At 36.5% G+C, this 15,507-nt stretch overlaps 1 protein-coding gene across 1 annotated transcript in view; it reads right to left on the reverse strand.

The window, feature by feature from the left end:
* Positions 1 to 15,507, reverse strand: part of THSD7B (thrombospondin type 1 domain containing 7B) — a 797,596-nt gene that overhangs the window by 315,926 nt on the left and 466,163 nt on the right. The gene's annotated exons all lie outside the window — the stretch shown is intronic.

Here is a 15,507-nt window from a genome sequence, read left to right on the forward strand (position 1 = left end):
ATAATGATGGTAAGGGATTTAGGGAGGTTCTTCAGAATATCTTCACTTTATCTGACCCTACATGTGCAGAGTCAAAATGTCATTTAGAATTCAAATGTTGTAGTGGTGCTAATCAATCGTCACTAGATCTGAATTGCACAGAATGATTTAAAGTCCTATCTGGCATCATAAGTTCAGAGTATATGGTAGCCACATGCTTTCAGTTGAAGAATCTGGAAAAGAGAAGGAACATTTTCTACAGCATTTCTGAGAGATAATTACCCACCTTCCATGAATGGAGTCTTACTAACTCACATGTTAGCCCCTCACATTGTGGGATATCCATATTTTGAAGAAAATTCTATTTTATTGTGTGGCATACTGAGTCACTGTAACCAAGAACGTTACACCAGATGATTTTTTTAAGAAATAAATGAAACATACATTTCAAGTATAATAAGAGTCAAGCTCAAGAAAAGTAATAAAATATTCTAGTTAAACATAGTATAAATGACTTAAATTTGCAAACAAAATGGCACAAATTCTCTTCATAACCTTGGAGCTTATGGGTTCAATAGAGAATGTTTAGAAGAAATTTATGATATGAAATATGTGAAGAAAAAAGTAATTTCAAACCAAATGGAATTTTTTCTCCCAAAGAATCTTGATTCACTTACAACAGGAGAATAATGGTATTTGGTTTTTGATGTCTGGGTTAATACACTATGCTTACTGTCACTTACTGATAGCCATAAAACACGTAGCATTAAAAAAAAAATCAAAGAAATAACTCAATCCTCAGTGAGTGAAAGAGGCCATGTCATGTAGAACACAGATTTACAAAGTCTAATTTAGGTTGGCCAACAGAAGGTAAAATATTCTGGGAAATCAGATATTAATGGAAACAAATTAGTCACCACAAACATCAGCATTTAAGAAATAAAAGCCTAGGCATTCCACTAATGAAAAACACTTTTTCATTTCAGTAAGGCAAAACGTTCTATTTAAGACATATGTTTTTCACTGTCCATTTTGTGTTTTTGCACTGTTGGAGGGATGGAGGCATGATATATAGCAAAATACAAAATTCCCAAGGAAAAGTTATAAAAGCAACAGATGCAAAGAAAAAATATAGGCACATGTATGTATTAAATATATTTTAAAGGACTAAGAAACTGTTATTCCAATACAGTACCATAAACTATCTAAAATGAAAAACTAAATATTAGTTCAATTAACAAGTAGTATTATTTAAGCTATTACTTTAGCATTTGTTGTTATGATATTGCTGGTTGTGGTAATGTTTTAAATGGATCTGACACTGTTGCTTTTCTACATTGACTCCAATGAGAAAATGTGAAGAAAATGGAGAAAATTGCAAGCTCAACTAAGAAATGAGATATAAGACATGTGAGCAAATAGTGGTGATGCTGAAGGAAAGGGAAGAGAGAATAAAGGAAACATGAAAGTAGTGCATCAATAATTATTTAATATAGGTATATGTATATGTATAAATTGTATATTTGAAACTTTTCAATAATAAAAAGTTTAAAAGTTAGTGTTAGTTAGATTTCCATGACCAAAAGAGAAGATAAGCAACAAGAAGTTAGGAGTATATATATATAATATCAGTTAGAGATTTAAAACTGCAATCAAGAGAAATAACTCTGATTAATTTCAGAGAGAGAGAGAGAGAGAGAGAAAAGAGGGATATAAGGTAGTTCACAGAACAGAAAAATCATATAAATTCCAAATCTAAAAACACAAACTAGGGTAGTTCTTAAGTGAATAGGAAGAAGATTCAATTGAAACCACAATTGATTCACTCAACTTAATATTCAAAACCCAGGAGACTAGATTCTTTAATTACTGGCTGGGAAATTATATCACCTATACCTTGGCAAGGAGAGGGCATGATATCTGTGCCATAGTTTCACTAAGAGAGAAGAAGACTCTCCCTGCTCATATTGGGTTGCTGCTGGAGACAGGGAGTGTTAACGTACAAATTTAACCTATAAGATAAAATGAATGAAGAGCACATCATACTGTACATACAAAGGCCAGTGCAGCCTGGGGCCATGATGCAGTCATGGTCTAGAACAATTAGAATTAGCTGAAATAATGAAGTTACTACAGGAAGTTAGGAGAAGGTGAGGGTCTTTCTGTTCAACAAATGTTAGTAGTTAGCCATATGGAATAAATAGCCTGATATAGGAAAGATATCAGTTGATAAAAAGAGTTGTAGAGACAAAGTTATTCTTCTGGTAATATAAGAAAGAAAAAGTAGTTATTTGCCAACTGCGTTAACAGTAGATTACAGTGTTACAGTGATACCACTACAAATTAAATTTAACATACTCTAAAAAATAAACACAATAAATAGCTCTTTATGCAAAGTATAATTATACCATTCATATCATTTCAAAACCCAAACTTTCAAAAGGGAAGTTACTAATAAGGTGGCACAGTACCCGAATTTTCAGTCTTCAGGAGTGTTTCATAATTAAATTATGAGTTTGAAGCATTGCAACTGGCATTATTATCACCTCTATCCAACTGTAAATTCTAAAGGGCTCCGCTTCTACATGTTGAAACAAATTATTTTAAAAACCCTTTAGCACAACTCCAGCCTAAAAAGAATTTGTAATTCATTTACAGTGATATGTATCGTTAACCAATTAGCTTATGCTACTTACTAATAATGAGCACAAGTTATAAGAAATATTTATGTGGGAACAATTCCGATTAGTCCTTTACATGAAAAGGTTTTTTAAAATTAGATCTATCTTTTTATGAGAAAATGAAGCAAATACTACACTTCTGGTTCTAGAAGTAGGATTTCTTGATCGTGGCACTAAGAACGATACCAACCACAAACCCTGCTCATGAGCAGCGACCATAAAAATGTTTCCAGATGTTGCCAAATGTCCCCAGTGGGGAATAATAACCACTGGTGGAAAACCACTACTCTAGAGAAAGTGAAGCAACACCTTTTACCCACTCTGCAATAGGTAAGGGACAAAATCCTCCCACTTCCACATAAATTGATGACGAGGCATCTAATAATTACAGAAGTTCAAGTCACAATCTTGACAACAGAGAATCAGGTTGTATGGTATTTTATCATTACTTCATTATATTATACTAGAAGTACATTTCTAAAGCAATTTTTAAAAAACACTATAAAGTTGTTAAACACTCTACTCTCTAGGAGATTAAATTCTCATAAGTTCCTGTTTCTATTCATTGTTTTAAGCATTATTTTATAATAGTAGTTTTAATATGTTATAATTTGTTTTTCTCTCACAGAATAAAATTGCATATGCATTGTACATACTTTTATTCATCATATTTGGTCAAAGTTCTGAACTTCCTATTCTGGTTTACAGACTATTAATTCTTGAACAAACATTTATTGAGCAACTATTATGTATATAATTATAGATCAATTTTGGGCATTGATGATATAGAGATGAATAAAGTACATTCTCTGTATTTTGGAAACTGAAAAAATATAATAAGTGGGACATTGAAGGTATGATATAATTACAAAACATACAGTATGAGTACATAGAGAGTACACATTGAGAAATATTTAACTGCAACTGGAAAAATGGAAGTATTTGGAGAAGGAGGTAACATCTGAGATGGGACCAGGAGAAGGTATAGGGAGGAAGATAAGAAGGAGTTGTCCAGGCTGAAGGAGAAGCTTTATGTTGATGAGCGCGTTGTGTATGATGTATGGTGCTAGTGGGTGGGGGCACTGGGAGATAATTGTGGGAGAAGTAAAACAGGGTATAAGTTTAGGAGGATATTTAAGGTACATGATAATGTCTTTGAATGAGAAAATAGCACTCACTGAAAATTCTTCAGTACATGAATTTGAAAATCAGATGAGTTACTCTACACAGATGGCCCTGACTTCAGAACTTAATGATGGACTTCTGAGAAATGTACTTGTGATAAGAAGAGTTAGGAGGTTATTAAAATACCCCAGAATGCATTAACAATGGTCTAGAAAAGGAGGGGAGGAGACTGTGGAGACTTTATGAAGACAGACACACGAGATTTGATGGCTGATTCTCTCTTTTAATAGATGGGTGGAGATGCAACTATTTGAGACTGAAAACTTACTTAGGATGAAAATTCCAGCTTCTGGCGGTAGAAAAAGTAAGTTCATGGTTAGAAAGGATGAATTGGAACTATCAGTATATTGTCTGCAGGGCAATTAATGTTCAGCATGTGAAAATTCTAATCTCCAGTTAAGAGAGCTATTTCCATTGAAATGAAGACCTGGTGATCATCTTTAGAGTTTAAATCTTGGAAAGAGTTGCAGATAATGTAGGGAGAAATTATAGACAGAGATGATAAAAGCAAACAGAACTATGAAGAATGATGTCATGTAAGGTTTGGATGGAGGAGGAGAAGTCAAGCTCAGAGAGTGGGACATAAATATTCAAGAGGAGTAAAGAAGCATTGGAGAACACTGGGACATGGGATTATTGGGGTGGAGTCTCCGAAAGAAAGGTAGACCCATGTGGGCTTACAAAATGATTACTGGATTTGAAATTAGAAGATCATGGTTGACTACTGAAAAAGGGGTTTCTATGGACATTGATCCATTTTGTAAAAGCTCTTTCGTCTTTCTTTCTCACTGCCCCTGCATCTGTGTTCTGATATATTCCTCAAGAATTTACAAGAAAAGGAAAAGGACTATCTTCTTTCCAAATCCTGAAATTGCCTCTATATTCAGTCGCATCCCCTCTTGTCTTCAGAATCATGCTCACATTAGTATTTTCTTCCTCCCTAACAGCTTTAATATATTTCCCGCACTACTTAAATCTATTGTATCTTCATATTTGTACAGTGTGGTCCGATCTTCACTCTGTGAACTCTGAGCTATAAGGCTTCTTCTTTTTTTCTTTAACAAATATTCTGGAAAGTCATTTATTCAATATCTCTTTTCTTTCAGTCTGTGGTCTTGAAACTATGATTTTTTAATTTTTTTACTACAATTTCTTTGCTGAGACTAGACTCTGAATATTCAGCTATGCCCAGTCAATTGCCAAATCCTTTCTTCTATCTTTATTTACACACTTATTTCTAAGTTATTTGGCAATATCACATACCTCCTTCTTTAAAATTCCCCCTCCATGATTTTATGATACTATGCTTACATTTCTCAATAACAAAAATGTTGATATTTTATTAAAAACAAACAAACAAACAAACAAACAAAAAAGGCTCTGTAGGCAAATGAATTTAGGAAAACTCACTGCTAAAAAAATGTAATAGATTTCTTCACTGCAGCACTCCTAAAAGACTTCAATATGCTAATTATACACTCAGAATTTCAAGAGGGAGATAATTGGCTCACAGAATCCTTCTTTCTTTTCTTTTTTTCATGTACCAATGAATCTCTCCACTCAATTACTTTAAAACCATGTTTTGCAACATTTACATTCTACCTGGATTCTAAATATATATTCCTAGCTTCCAAGCTTTGAAAAATGAAAGCAGATGAATAGTTCCTGAGCAACTATGAACACTGGTAAAAGCAGCAAGAAACTGGAATTATTACTCACATTGTAGATGAGAACACTGAGGCACAGACAGGTTAAGTAGTTTAACCACACTCACAAAAGTAGTGAGTGGCAAAATCATGATTTGGGCCAAGGGCCTTCACGTCCCAAAGCAAAGGAAATTACTTTTCATCACACCAGATTTCCTCCAGGTCTTAGGCCCCTACTCTATGCTTTCTCCCAGAAAGAACTGGCATCTAATAATTACAGAAGTTCATCTACAACCTTTAAACAGTTGATTCCAAAATATATGTCACTTTTCTAGATATGATTATTCTCACATACTCAAATACAGCATCCATTTCTTTCTCTCTCTCACCATTTTTAAGTCAGTTATTTATGTGATTTTTTTTACATCAATATAGTCCATTCTCACTGGTTTAAAACCACTGAATCTTTTTAATGCATCACTATCATTTGCTCTGTACATAAATTTGGGTATCAAATCCCACTAAATTTTTTCTTAAAATGCCTTTTATGTGTATTCCTTCTATTTAATTCTCAAAGTCACTATTCTGGAATAGGCTTGCAAAACCCATCGTGGTGTAGTAACAAAGCCTCCATAAACCCCTAGCTTCCTACTTAGAGTTCCTACTTACAATATTTTTATATGAGGTTTATTACCGTGTTTCACCCAAAATTAGACCTAGCCGGACAATCAGCTCTATCGCATGTTTTGGAGCAAAAATTAATATAAGACTGGGTATTATATTATATTATATTATATTATATTATATTATATTATATTATATTATATTATATTACATAAGACCGGGTCTTATATTAATTTTTGCTCCAAAAGACGCATTAGAGCTGATTCTCCGGCTATGTCTTATTTTTGGGGAAACATGGTATCTTATGTACCTGTAGAATTTAATAGACTCTAATAGATTTTTAATTCTCATTCCTCATGCATCTGGGTTAAAATATTGTACTTTGTCACACCATGTGAATACTTCATAACATGGTTGGCCTAAAAAGGCACTTATTTTGCAACTTTAGTGTCTATTTCAGTTCTGAGTAGTAGTAAAAGATGAGTTTTTAGAGCCTCTAGAATAAGTGGGGACTCCTCCTGCTCTTGCTGCTACTAGAAAGTGTTCGAGTTTCTGTTTTCTTTAAAAATGCAAATAAAAATGTAAAAACATTACCTTCTCTGCTACAATCCCAAAATGGCTCCTGGGCTAAACACAAATGAATACCTTGACCTTAGCAACCTGAGAGCTTAGGGAAGCCAAGGGATTCAAACTATTTGAAGAGACTGAATCTTCATCCTGGATAAGAGAAGTATAATCCTATTACATTTACACAGTTTGCAGTAGACTTTGAAATTCATATTAAGATTCCTGAAGGGAAGATAGTTCTATAACTGAAAGTTGTGCAGTCAGAAGAGAAATTTATTGCTCCTAGTTTAGCAAATAACTGCATTCCTCAAATGAAACAATCATTATCCCCTACTCATCCCTACCCGCACCCCAATGCCCATTTCATCAGGGAAATCTCTGTTGGGGATGTGCCTGGGTGAAGGTGAACTAAAAAAGTTACTTTATGCTTTGATTGTAGCTTATTATGTTAAAAATGAAGAGGCTGGTACAAGACGACATCTGTGAATCCGTACTTAGTTAACATTGTTCCTAAAGCATCATGCCTTAGGTCACCCATCTCCTTTAATATTTATTTTTAATTTTCTGCCAATTTTTAAAAATGTGCATATTCTACCTGCAGCAACCATGAAAGCCACAAACCTGATCCTACCCTAAGACATGCAAAGGAAATGAAAAATACTTCCCAGACTCATTATTCACTTACATTGAAATGTAATCTTTGCTGTAAGTCATACACTTTACTCTCTAAATCAATGCCTATGGTATTATAAAAACCATTCTTCTGTTAAAATCTGAGAATATTTTAATTAGGAGAGCTATGCGGAGGAAAGACTGCTGTAAGATGTGACTGCTGAAGGATCCGTGAACTAGGTCCAGGCCAGAACAGAAACTGTTTACCATAAATCCTCTCAGAGACTGTCTGATTGACCCCTCTATATTGTCCCCCACAGACAGCTGGTTCCTAGAACAAGCCATTGCCTTGCAGGGCAAGCATATAAGGCATTTCGCCCTTATTTTGGGTGGGTCATACACCAGAATCCCAATTCATCCTGCTCTGTTCTATACAATTCTTTTTCTCTTTTTAAAAAATTTTTCAGTTATAGTTGATGTTCAACATTATTTTATATTAGTTTCAGGTGTACAGCATAGTGGTTAGACATTTATATAATTTACGAAGTGATCCTCCAATTAATCTAGGACCCACCTGGCACTATACATAACTATTACCATGTTACTGACTATATTCCCTATGCTGTACTTTACATTCCTCTGACTATTTTGTAATTCTTTAGTGCCTACCACGAAGCATGAAAGAGATCCACGTTGTCTTGTTGCCGCCTAAGACGCCTCACAGGTAAATTCCCTTAGTCAACCCCTGATGTAATGATGGTGTTGGCAGCCTCTTTCTTTGGTCTCTAGGCCCGGGAAAATTTTCCCAACAAGTCACCCTGTCAATTTAATTTCTACATTCCAACCTGATCTTTCACACTTAAAAATTACATTTAAAAGAGATGTTTTTAAAGTTTCTTAAAAATATTTATAATCAGTCATTTTGGTATCAGGTGCTAATTAGTAAGGTAAATTAAAACATAACATTATGTCTCCTCCCATTGGGCTTTTCTGGTGTTGAAGTCAGCAATCTCCCCAAGAGTGATCTTTACTACAAAGAATATTGGGGTCTGATAATTTTTTCCTATAAGATGAGCACAGTTATTAAAAATGATATCACAAACGTTACTGAAACTAGTGCACCTCATTGCCTAGATTGGAAGCCCTGTTTTGTTGATTTGGGACCAGAAATGGTGTCATGCACTTCCTTCTTGAATGGACAAGAAAGATGTGGCCAAGTGTCTTTGCCTATTTCAGAAACAGTTATCTGTGGAAAGAGTTCCTAGATAGTTATAGTTGCTCCCCATTCTCTACTGGAAATGAACACAGTTGATAGCTAATGCAGATCATTTTTCTTCAAGTTTTAAAGTAAATAGAAGTCCCCTTTCCTTCCCAGCAAATCTTTCTTCTCCCCCTTCCACACCAAAAGCAAAACAAAAATAGAGAACACTACCTCTGCCTTTGATTACTGCTAAGTCATAGTTAAAACCCGTCTATTTGCTTTCCTCTCTGAATCTACTGAAATGACTTCTTGTGATCTACATTCCCTGTTTCCCTGAAAATAAGACGTAGCCGGACAAACCGCTCTAATGTGTCTTTTGAAGCAAAAAATTAATGTAAGACCCAGTATTACATTATATCGTATCATATATCATATCATATCATATCATATCATATCATATCATATCATATCATGTCATATTATATTATAAAGACCAGGTCTTACATTATAGTAAAATAAGACCAGGTCTTATATTAAGTTTTGCTCCAAAAGACACATTAGAGCTGATTGTCTGGCTAGGTCTTATTTTCGGGGAAACACGGTAAATGAATATGACAGAACAAACTTATGCAATTTATAAGGTTAAATCACTATGATCTTTTCCACGTGAAGAATAAAAAACTTCAACCATGCAGAGATACTCTCTTCCTTTCTTAAAATACAAGTTTACTTGGCATCAGAAAGAAGAGCATGACTAGCTGATTGGCGGGTTTTGATGTTTTATTGAGAGGCCATAATGATTTCTATATTTCAAAAATGAGTGTTTTTGCTGTATTTCTGTGTGTCTTCCAGACAAAAGTTGGCTGAAGAACTGATTTTTTATTAGAATTGTCTATAACTTTCTTCCCATGAAGACAATGTAATTGGAAAAAAACAATTTCCAGTCAGAAAATTAGAGTATTAGTACTAAGATCTACAATACGAATAGTTTCCTCTTAATTCAACTTAGTAATATAATCACTTGAATGTGTTTTATATGGATATACTAGTATGGTTTGTATTTATGTAATCTTAGAAAAAAATGTAGAAATAAATTTTTAAAGATTCAATCACATATAAAAGCCTTAAAAATTACACATTATGAAATAGTGTGCAAAATAAAGCATACTTTGCTAAAATGGCAGATACACACACACATGTATTTCATGTTGATTTTCATTTTTGAATACCAAGTATTATTGCTTCACTATTAAGAGCTTTACACTATTCTTTCTTAACCTCCGCCTACCGATTTAAAACCCGCTCTTTTTTTAAAAAGTAAAGGTAATCCAAAACTTATTTTGAACATATATTATTTTGCCCAATTTTTTATTTTCTGGAAAAGCACTTTCATTTTAAAGAGATTCCTTGAATGCAAAGAAAATGCACAGATTCTATCAAAACTACTGTGTAAGAAGACTATGCATTTCATGGTGACACGGCCAATTAAGAAAGGACAAGAAGATTTGACAGATATTACAGGATTGCCTCCTTTGGTCCACATAAACATTGTTCAGTGAAAATGAACCCAAAAAATGAACACAGGTACTTCACAGAAGTCAAAGACTTCTTAGATAGGACAACTTCGATATCCAATACCTATTCTGTATCCATTAGATTGCCATAAATATCAAGTCTCTATGCTATGATAAAGTATATTCATAGCTTATGAATGAGAAGAAAATAATGTCCAGAAGAGAAATACTGGCAAGTCCATTAAGCCAGTTTTCCAGTAGTCACTGTCGATTGCAAAATAAGAATCAGAGTACATCACTCCTTAGACAAATTCACTCTCTTCTAGGAATGCCAGCATCTTAACTTTTTCTTCTTTGAGTAGTAAACTTTTACCCTATTAAGGAAAATTACATCAAACTCTGTTAGAATACTTTCACTTGTCATAAAAGGGGAGCTCCCATTCCTTCTTTATTCAGACTGAGGACAAGAAGCTGGGTACAGAGAATACCTCTGTCCCTGGATTATATGACAGCTAAGACAGTCAACCCAAAATGCCCATCTCCTTGGAGATGGTATAGATATTTAGCTACAGCTATAATCTCACCTGTCCTTTTTTTCCTTTTTCTTGTTTTTTGATTAGAAGTGTATTACACAAATATATTCTTCAACATATTCTTACTGTATATCAATTAACTAGGTCAGCAATATAAATATAATAAGGTAAAACAAGGAGCACTTCTGTTTTTGGCAGTATAACGGCTTAGACATCATGAAAGACCTTTCTAATAAAAAAGAAAAAAATGGATAAAATTTATATCTTCTACATGTATTGCTGGGCTAGCCCAAAAGAAAGAAACCCATAAAGCACAAAACAAAGTAAAAGCTCGGGATGCAAGCTTTCATTCTGAGGGTTTCTATCAAGTCTTACAGATGCAAGTTTCTACTTTCATGGCCTGTGATGGAGAATCTCATAAAAGGCCCTATACCAGGAATGATGACCACAAAGCCTGGCCCTCGTGTAAGGGTGAACTAGAAATAAACTTGTCAAGCAAAATATTTGAGCAACGCCACTTGCATGACTAAAACTTAACATTGGATTATGAGGGGGGAAAGAATCTCCTGTATTTGTAACCCCAAGCTGGCCTTTCCAAGACTTTGTGGTCTGAAGTCATGCTTCCTCTGTGATTCAAAACATCCTCAAAAGGAAATTTAAGTGTAAAGTGTTTCCAGATTGATAGGGCTTCCATGGCACTAAGAACTATAAAAGCCAACAGACCAGCATGCTACAGAGGGGGAAGAAGGAAACTGAGGGGCTCTTAATCCAGACTTCCCTTGGTCCTCCTGATTTGAGCCAGCCCCTCATCTACCCTCCGCTGCCTGGCCAAAGTGCACAGGTCTTCTGGTTTCATATCCCCAGAGAATAAACCTTCAGGCTCCTTCAAGAACAGAAAGAGGTAGGAACCTGACTATACAGGGTAAAAGAGGGGAACTGAGGCAGAAGAGTGCTCACTGATCTTTAATCAGACTTTCACAGCCCCCTGTTTTTTCCTCCCACTCCCAATATACACATACATAATAAACACACACACACACACACACACACACACACACACACCCACTAACAACCTTGCATACTTCCCTTGGCAGAACATGGTACCTTTATAGGGGTGTCCAGACCAAATCACTTATTTCTCTTCAGCCCCCATACTTTTACCCCAAAACACTTAGGTACCACAGTGTTCTGTGAAGTACTGTGCCATATTTCCACTCACATTCTACATCGTACATTGCGACTGAGGTTACAGATGGTTCCTAATTTACTTGAAGATGAGTTTACTGTGCGTGCTTCTTGTTTTTTGGAGCAATTTGATGAAGGAGCTCTCATGAGATACATTCTGTGTTACTGTTTCCTTGCTGGTTGCAAAGTAATTTTAGAGAAAAGATGGTAGTAGAAATGCCTTTGATCCACTATCTTGACATCGGACATTTATTCTACTACTTTAAAAGTGCAAATCTCCCAACCACTAAATACTAGGAATTCTCTAATGTTGGTGTCTAATTTGGGGAAAACTCAAGTCAGTCACTTGCCTAAAGGACTATCAGGTCTCCAGCAAGAACCTATTTCATTTGAAATCCAAAGTAGAATTCTTTTAAGACAAATAACATAATTTCCCATTTCTGTGATAAGATTCTACATAATTTGGAAGCGATGTCTTTGGAGAATTTACTATATGGTTTTGTAATGAAAGCCAACCATTATGATACTCTAGTATTGCAGTGTCAATGTCCAGCTCAGGATACAGAGTAAAGTTTTACACCCCACAAAGGTGCCATTTTTAAAGAATTTCCTTCATGTACACATTGTTGATCGAGATATTTTATAACACTATTGTAGGAGAAAGTAGGCAAAGGTCTTGTTGATTTTAGAAAGTGATCCCTTCTTGTAATTTACACAGAGTCACCAACTGTATAGCCTCCTAGTAGCCATCAACCAAACAACCTTGCCAATCTATAAATGTTCCGACATGGACATCATTTCCAAAGTGTAATTGTTATGAACTGAATTGTGAACCCCCAAAAGTCATGTTGAAGCCTTAACCCCCACTATTATCATATTTGAAGATAATAAGGCCCACCAAAAGCAGTTTGCTTTTAGCTGGCAAGTCCAGCAGTATTCATTCACCGCCCTCCTTCAGGGGCATAGCAATTCTCCAGTCCTATTTCATAATTTAGTGTGGGGGTAAATTGATCAGTTTTTTCCTTCAACAAAATATCACACTCACTCATTACATTGATGACATTATGCTGATTGGACCTAGTGAGCAAAAAGTAGCAAGTATTCTAAGCATTTTGATGATAAGACATTTTCAGATCCATGGGTAAAAAATAAATTTGAAAACATTCAGGGGCCTTCTACTTCAATGAAATTTCTAGAGTTCCAGTGATGAGGGGCATATTGAGATACCCCTCCTAAAGTGAAAAGTAAGTTGTTCCATCTGGCCCATCCTGCAACCAAAACACAACACCAGCATCTAGTGGGCCCTGTTTTGATTTTAGAGGCAACATAGTCCTCATTTGGGTGCATTACTCCAGCCCATTTACTGGATGAGTCCAAAAACTGCCAGTTTTAAGTGGGACCCAGAATAAGAAAAGACTCTAAAACAAGCCGAGGCTATTGTGCACACTGCTCTGCCACTTGGACCACAAGTTCTAGCAGATCTAATGCCACTAAAGTATCAGTCGCAGATAGGGGTACTGTTTGCAGCCTCTGCTATAGGTGAATTGCAGTGCAGGTCCTTAGGATTTTGGAGCAAAGCTCTGCCACCCTGCATATAACTACTCTTCCTTTGAGAAACAGCTTTGGGCCTGTTACCGTGTCTTAGAAACTGAAAGCCTAACGACGGGCCACCAAGTTGTCATGCAATCTGAGCTGCCCATCATGAGTTGGGCGTTATCTGACCCACCAAGCCCTAAGGTAGGGTATACACAGCAGTACTCCATCTTCAAGTATATATAATGGTTGGGCCCAAGCAGGTCCCGAAGGCACAAGTGAGTTATGTGAAGAACTGGCCAAATGTCCATGGTCCCCACTCCTGCTACACTACCTTCTCTCTCCCAGCCTGAAGGTAAGGCTTCATGGGGAGTTCCCTATGATCAGTTGACAGAAGAAGAAAAGACTCAGGCCTGGCTTAGAGATGGTTCTGCATGATATATAGGCACAACCTCAAAATAGACACATGTAGTACTATAGCCCTGTTCTGAGACAAATGTCAGAGGAAATCTTCCAGTGGATAGAACTTAAAGCAGTGCACCTGGTTGTTCACTTTTCTTGGAAGGAGAAATGGCCAGATCATGGACTGTTGTCAATGATTTTATTGGATGGTCAGGGTCTTAAAAGGAACATAATTGGAAAATTGGTGGCAAGGAAATTTAGGGAAAAGGTATGCAGGTAGACCTCTCTGGATGGGTAAAATAATGTGAACACATTTATATCCCATGTGAATCAGCAGAGGATTTTAACAATCAAGTGTATGGGATTACTCATTCTGTGGATAACAGCCAGACTCTTTCCCCAGTTACACTTGGCATCACCCAATGGGCTCATGAACAAAGTAGCCATGGTGGCAGGAATGGATCAGCAACATGGTCTTCCATTTACCAAGCTCAAACTGGGTATGTTCTCCCCTGAGTGCCCAATCTGCCAGCAGCAGGGACCAACACGGATTCCCCAATATGGCACCATTCTAACCACAGTGAAACACTTCCATCATAGAAGGGGCAGTGTTTTGTCCTTACTGGAATACATACTTATTCTGGATATGAATTTGCCTTCCCTGCATGCAATGCTTCTGCCAAAATTACCATCTGTGGACTTACAGAATGCCTTATCCATCGTCATAGTATTCTGCACAGAATTGCTTCTGACCAAGGAATTCACTTCATAGCAAATGAAGTGTGGCACTGGGCCCGTGATCATGGAATTTAAAGGTCTCCCCATGTTCCCCACTATCCTGAAGCAGGTGGCTTGATAGAGTGGTGGACAGGTCTTTTTAAGACTCAGTGATGGCCAACTAGTTGGGGATACTTTGCAGGGCTGAGACAAGGTTTTCCAGAAGGCTGTCTATGCTCTGATTTAGCATCCAATATACAGTGTTATTTCTCCCATAGCTATCACAGGACAGGAATGGAAGAATTAGGAAACATCATTTGAGCAAAGATGAGTCATTAGAGACCAAGGCTAAGATCATCCACACCCTCATACTCCAGATTATTATGTATGGATGTAAAAATTGGACAGTAAAGAAGATTGGAAAAAAATGATTCATTTGAAATATGGTGTTGGAGGAGATTTCTATGGATACCCTGGATTGCCAGAAAGATGAACAAGTGGGTCCTAGAGCAAATTAAGCCTGAAACACCACTGGAGGCAAAAATGACAAAACAGAAGCTGTCCTTCTCCAGGCATACCATGAGAGGTGGTTCTTTGGAAAATATAATAATACTGGGAAAAACAGAAAGCAGCAGGAAAAGAGGAAGACCATTTGAGATGGATTGACTCCATAAAAGAAGCCATAGGCATGAGTCTACAGGAGCTGAGCAGGGCTGGGGACAGGACACTGTGGACATCTAGAGTCACCAGGAGTTGGAACAGTGTCACTGGCATGTAACACACACATGACTCATTATTACCCATAGTGATCCACTAGTAAAATTTCTGCTTTCTGTCCCTTGTGATCTTATGCTCTGCTACCCCACAGGTCTTAATTCCAAGGAGAGGAAAGTTTCCACCAGGAAACATGGCAGTGATGACACTGAGCTGGAATTTAAGACTGCCACCTGGTCACGCTGGGCTCTTCATGCCTCTGAATCAATGAAGCAGGAAGTTCCTGTGCTGGCTGGGACGACTGACTCCGACTAATGACAATGACCTACACACAATAAGAAGAGACTCTTAATTCTAAATAGGCCTTTTAGAAGAATTATGAACCCGGTGTAATGCAGTTGGTCCCACAAGGTC

Source organism: Rhinolophus ferrumequinum, chromosome 8 (genome assembly GCF_004115265.2).
Source record: "Rhinolophus ferrumequinum isolate MPI-CBG mRhiFer1 chromosome 8, mRhiFer1_v1.p, whole genome shotgun sequence".
NCBI lineage: Eukaryota > Metazoa > Chordata > Mammalia > Chiroptera > Rhinolophidae > Rhinolophus > Rhinolophus ferrumequinum.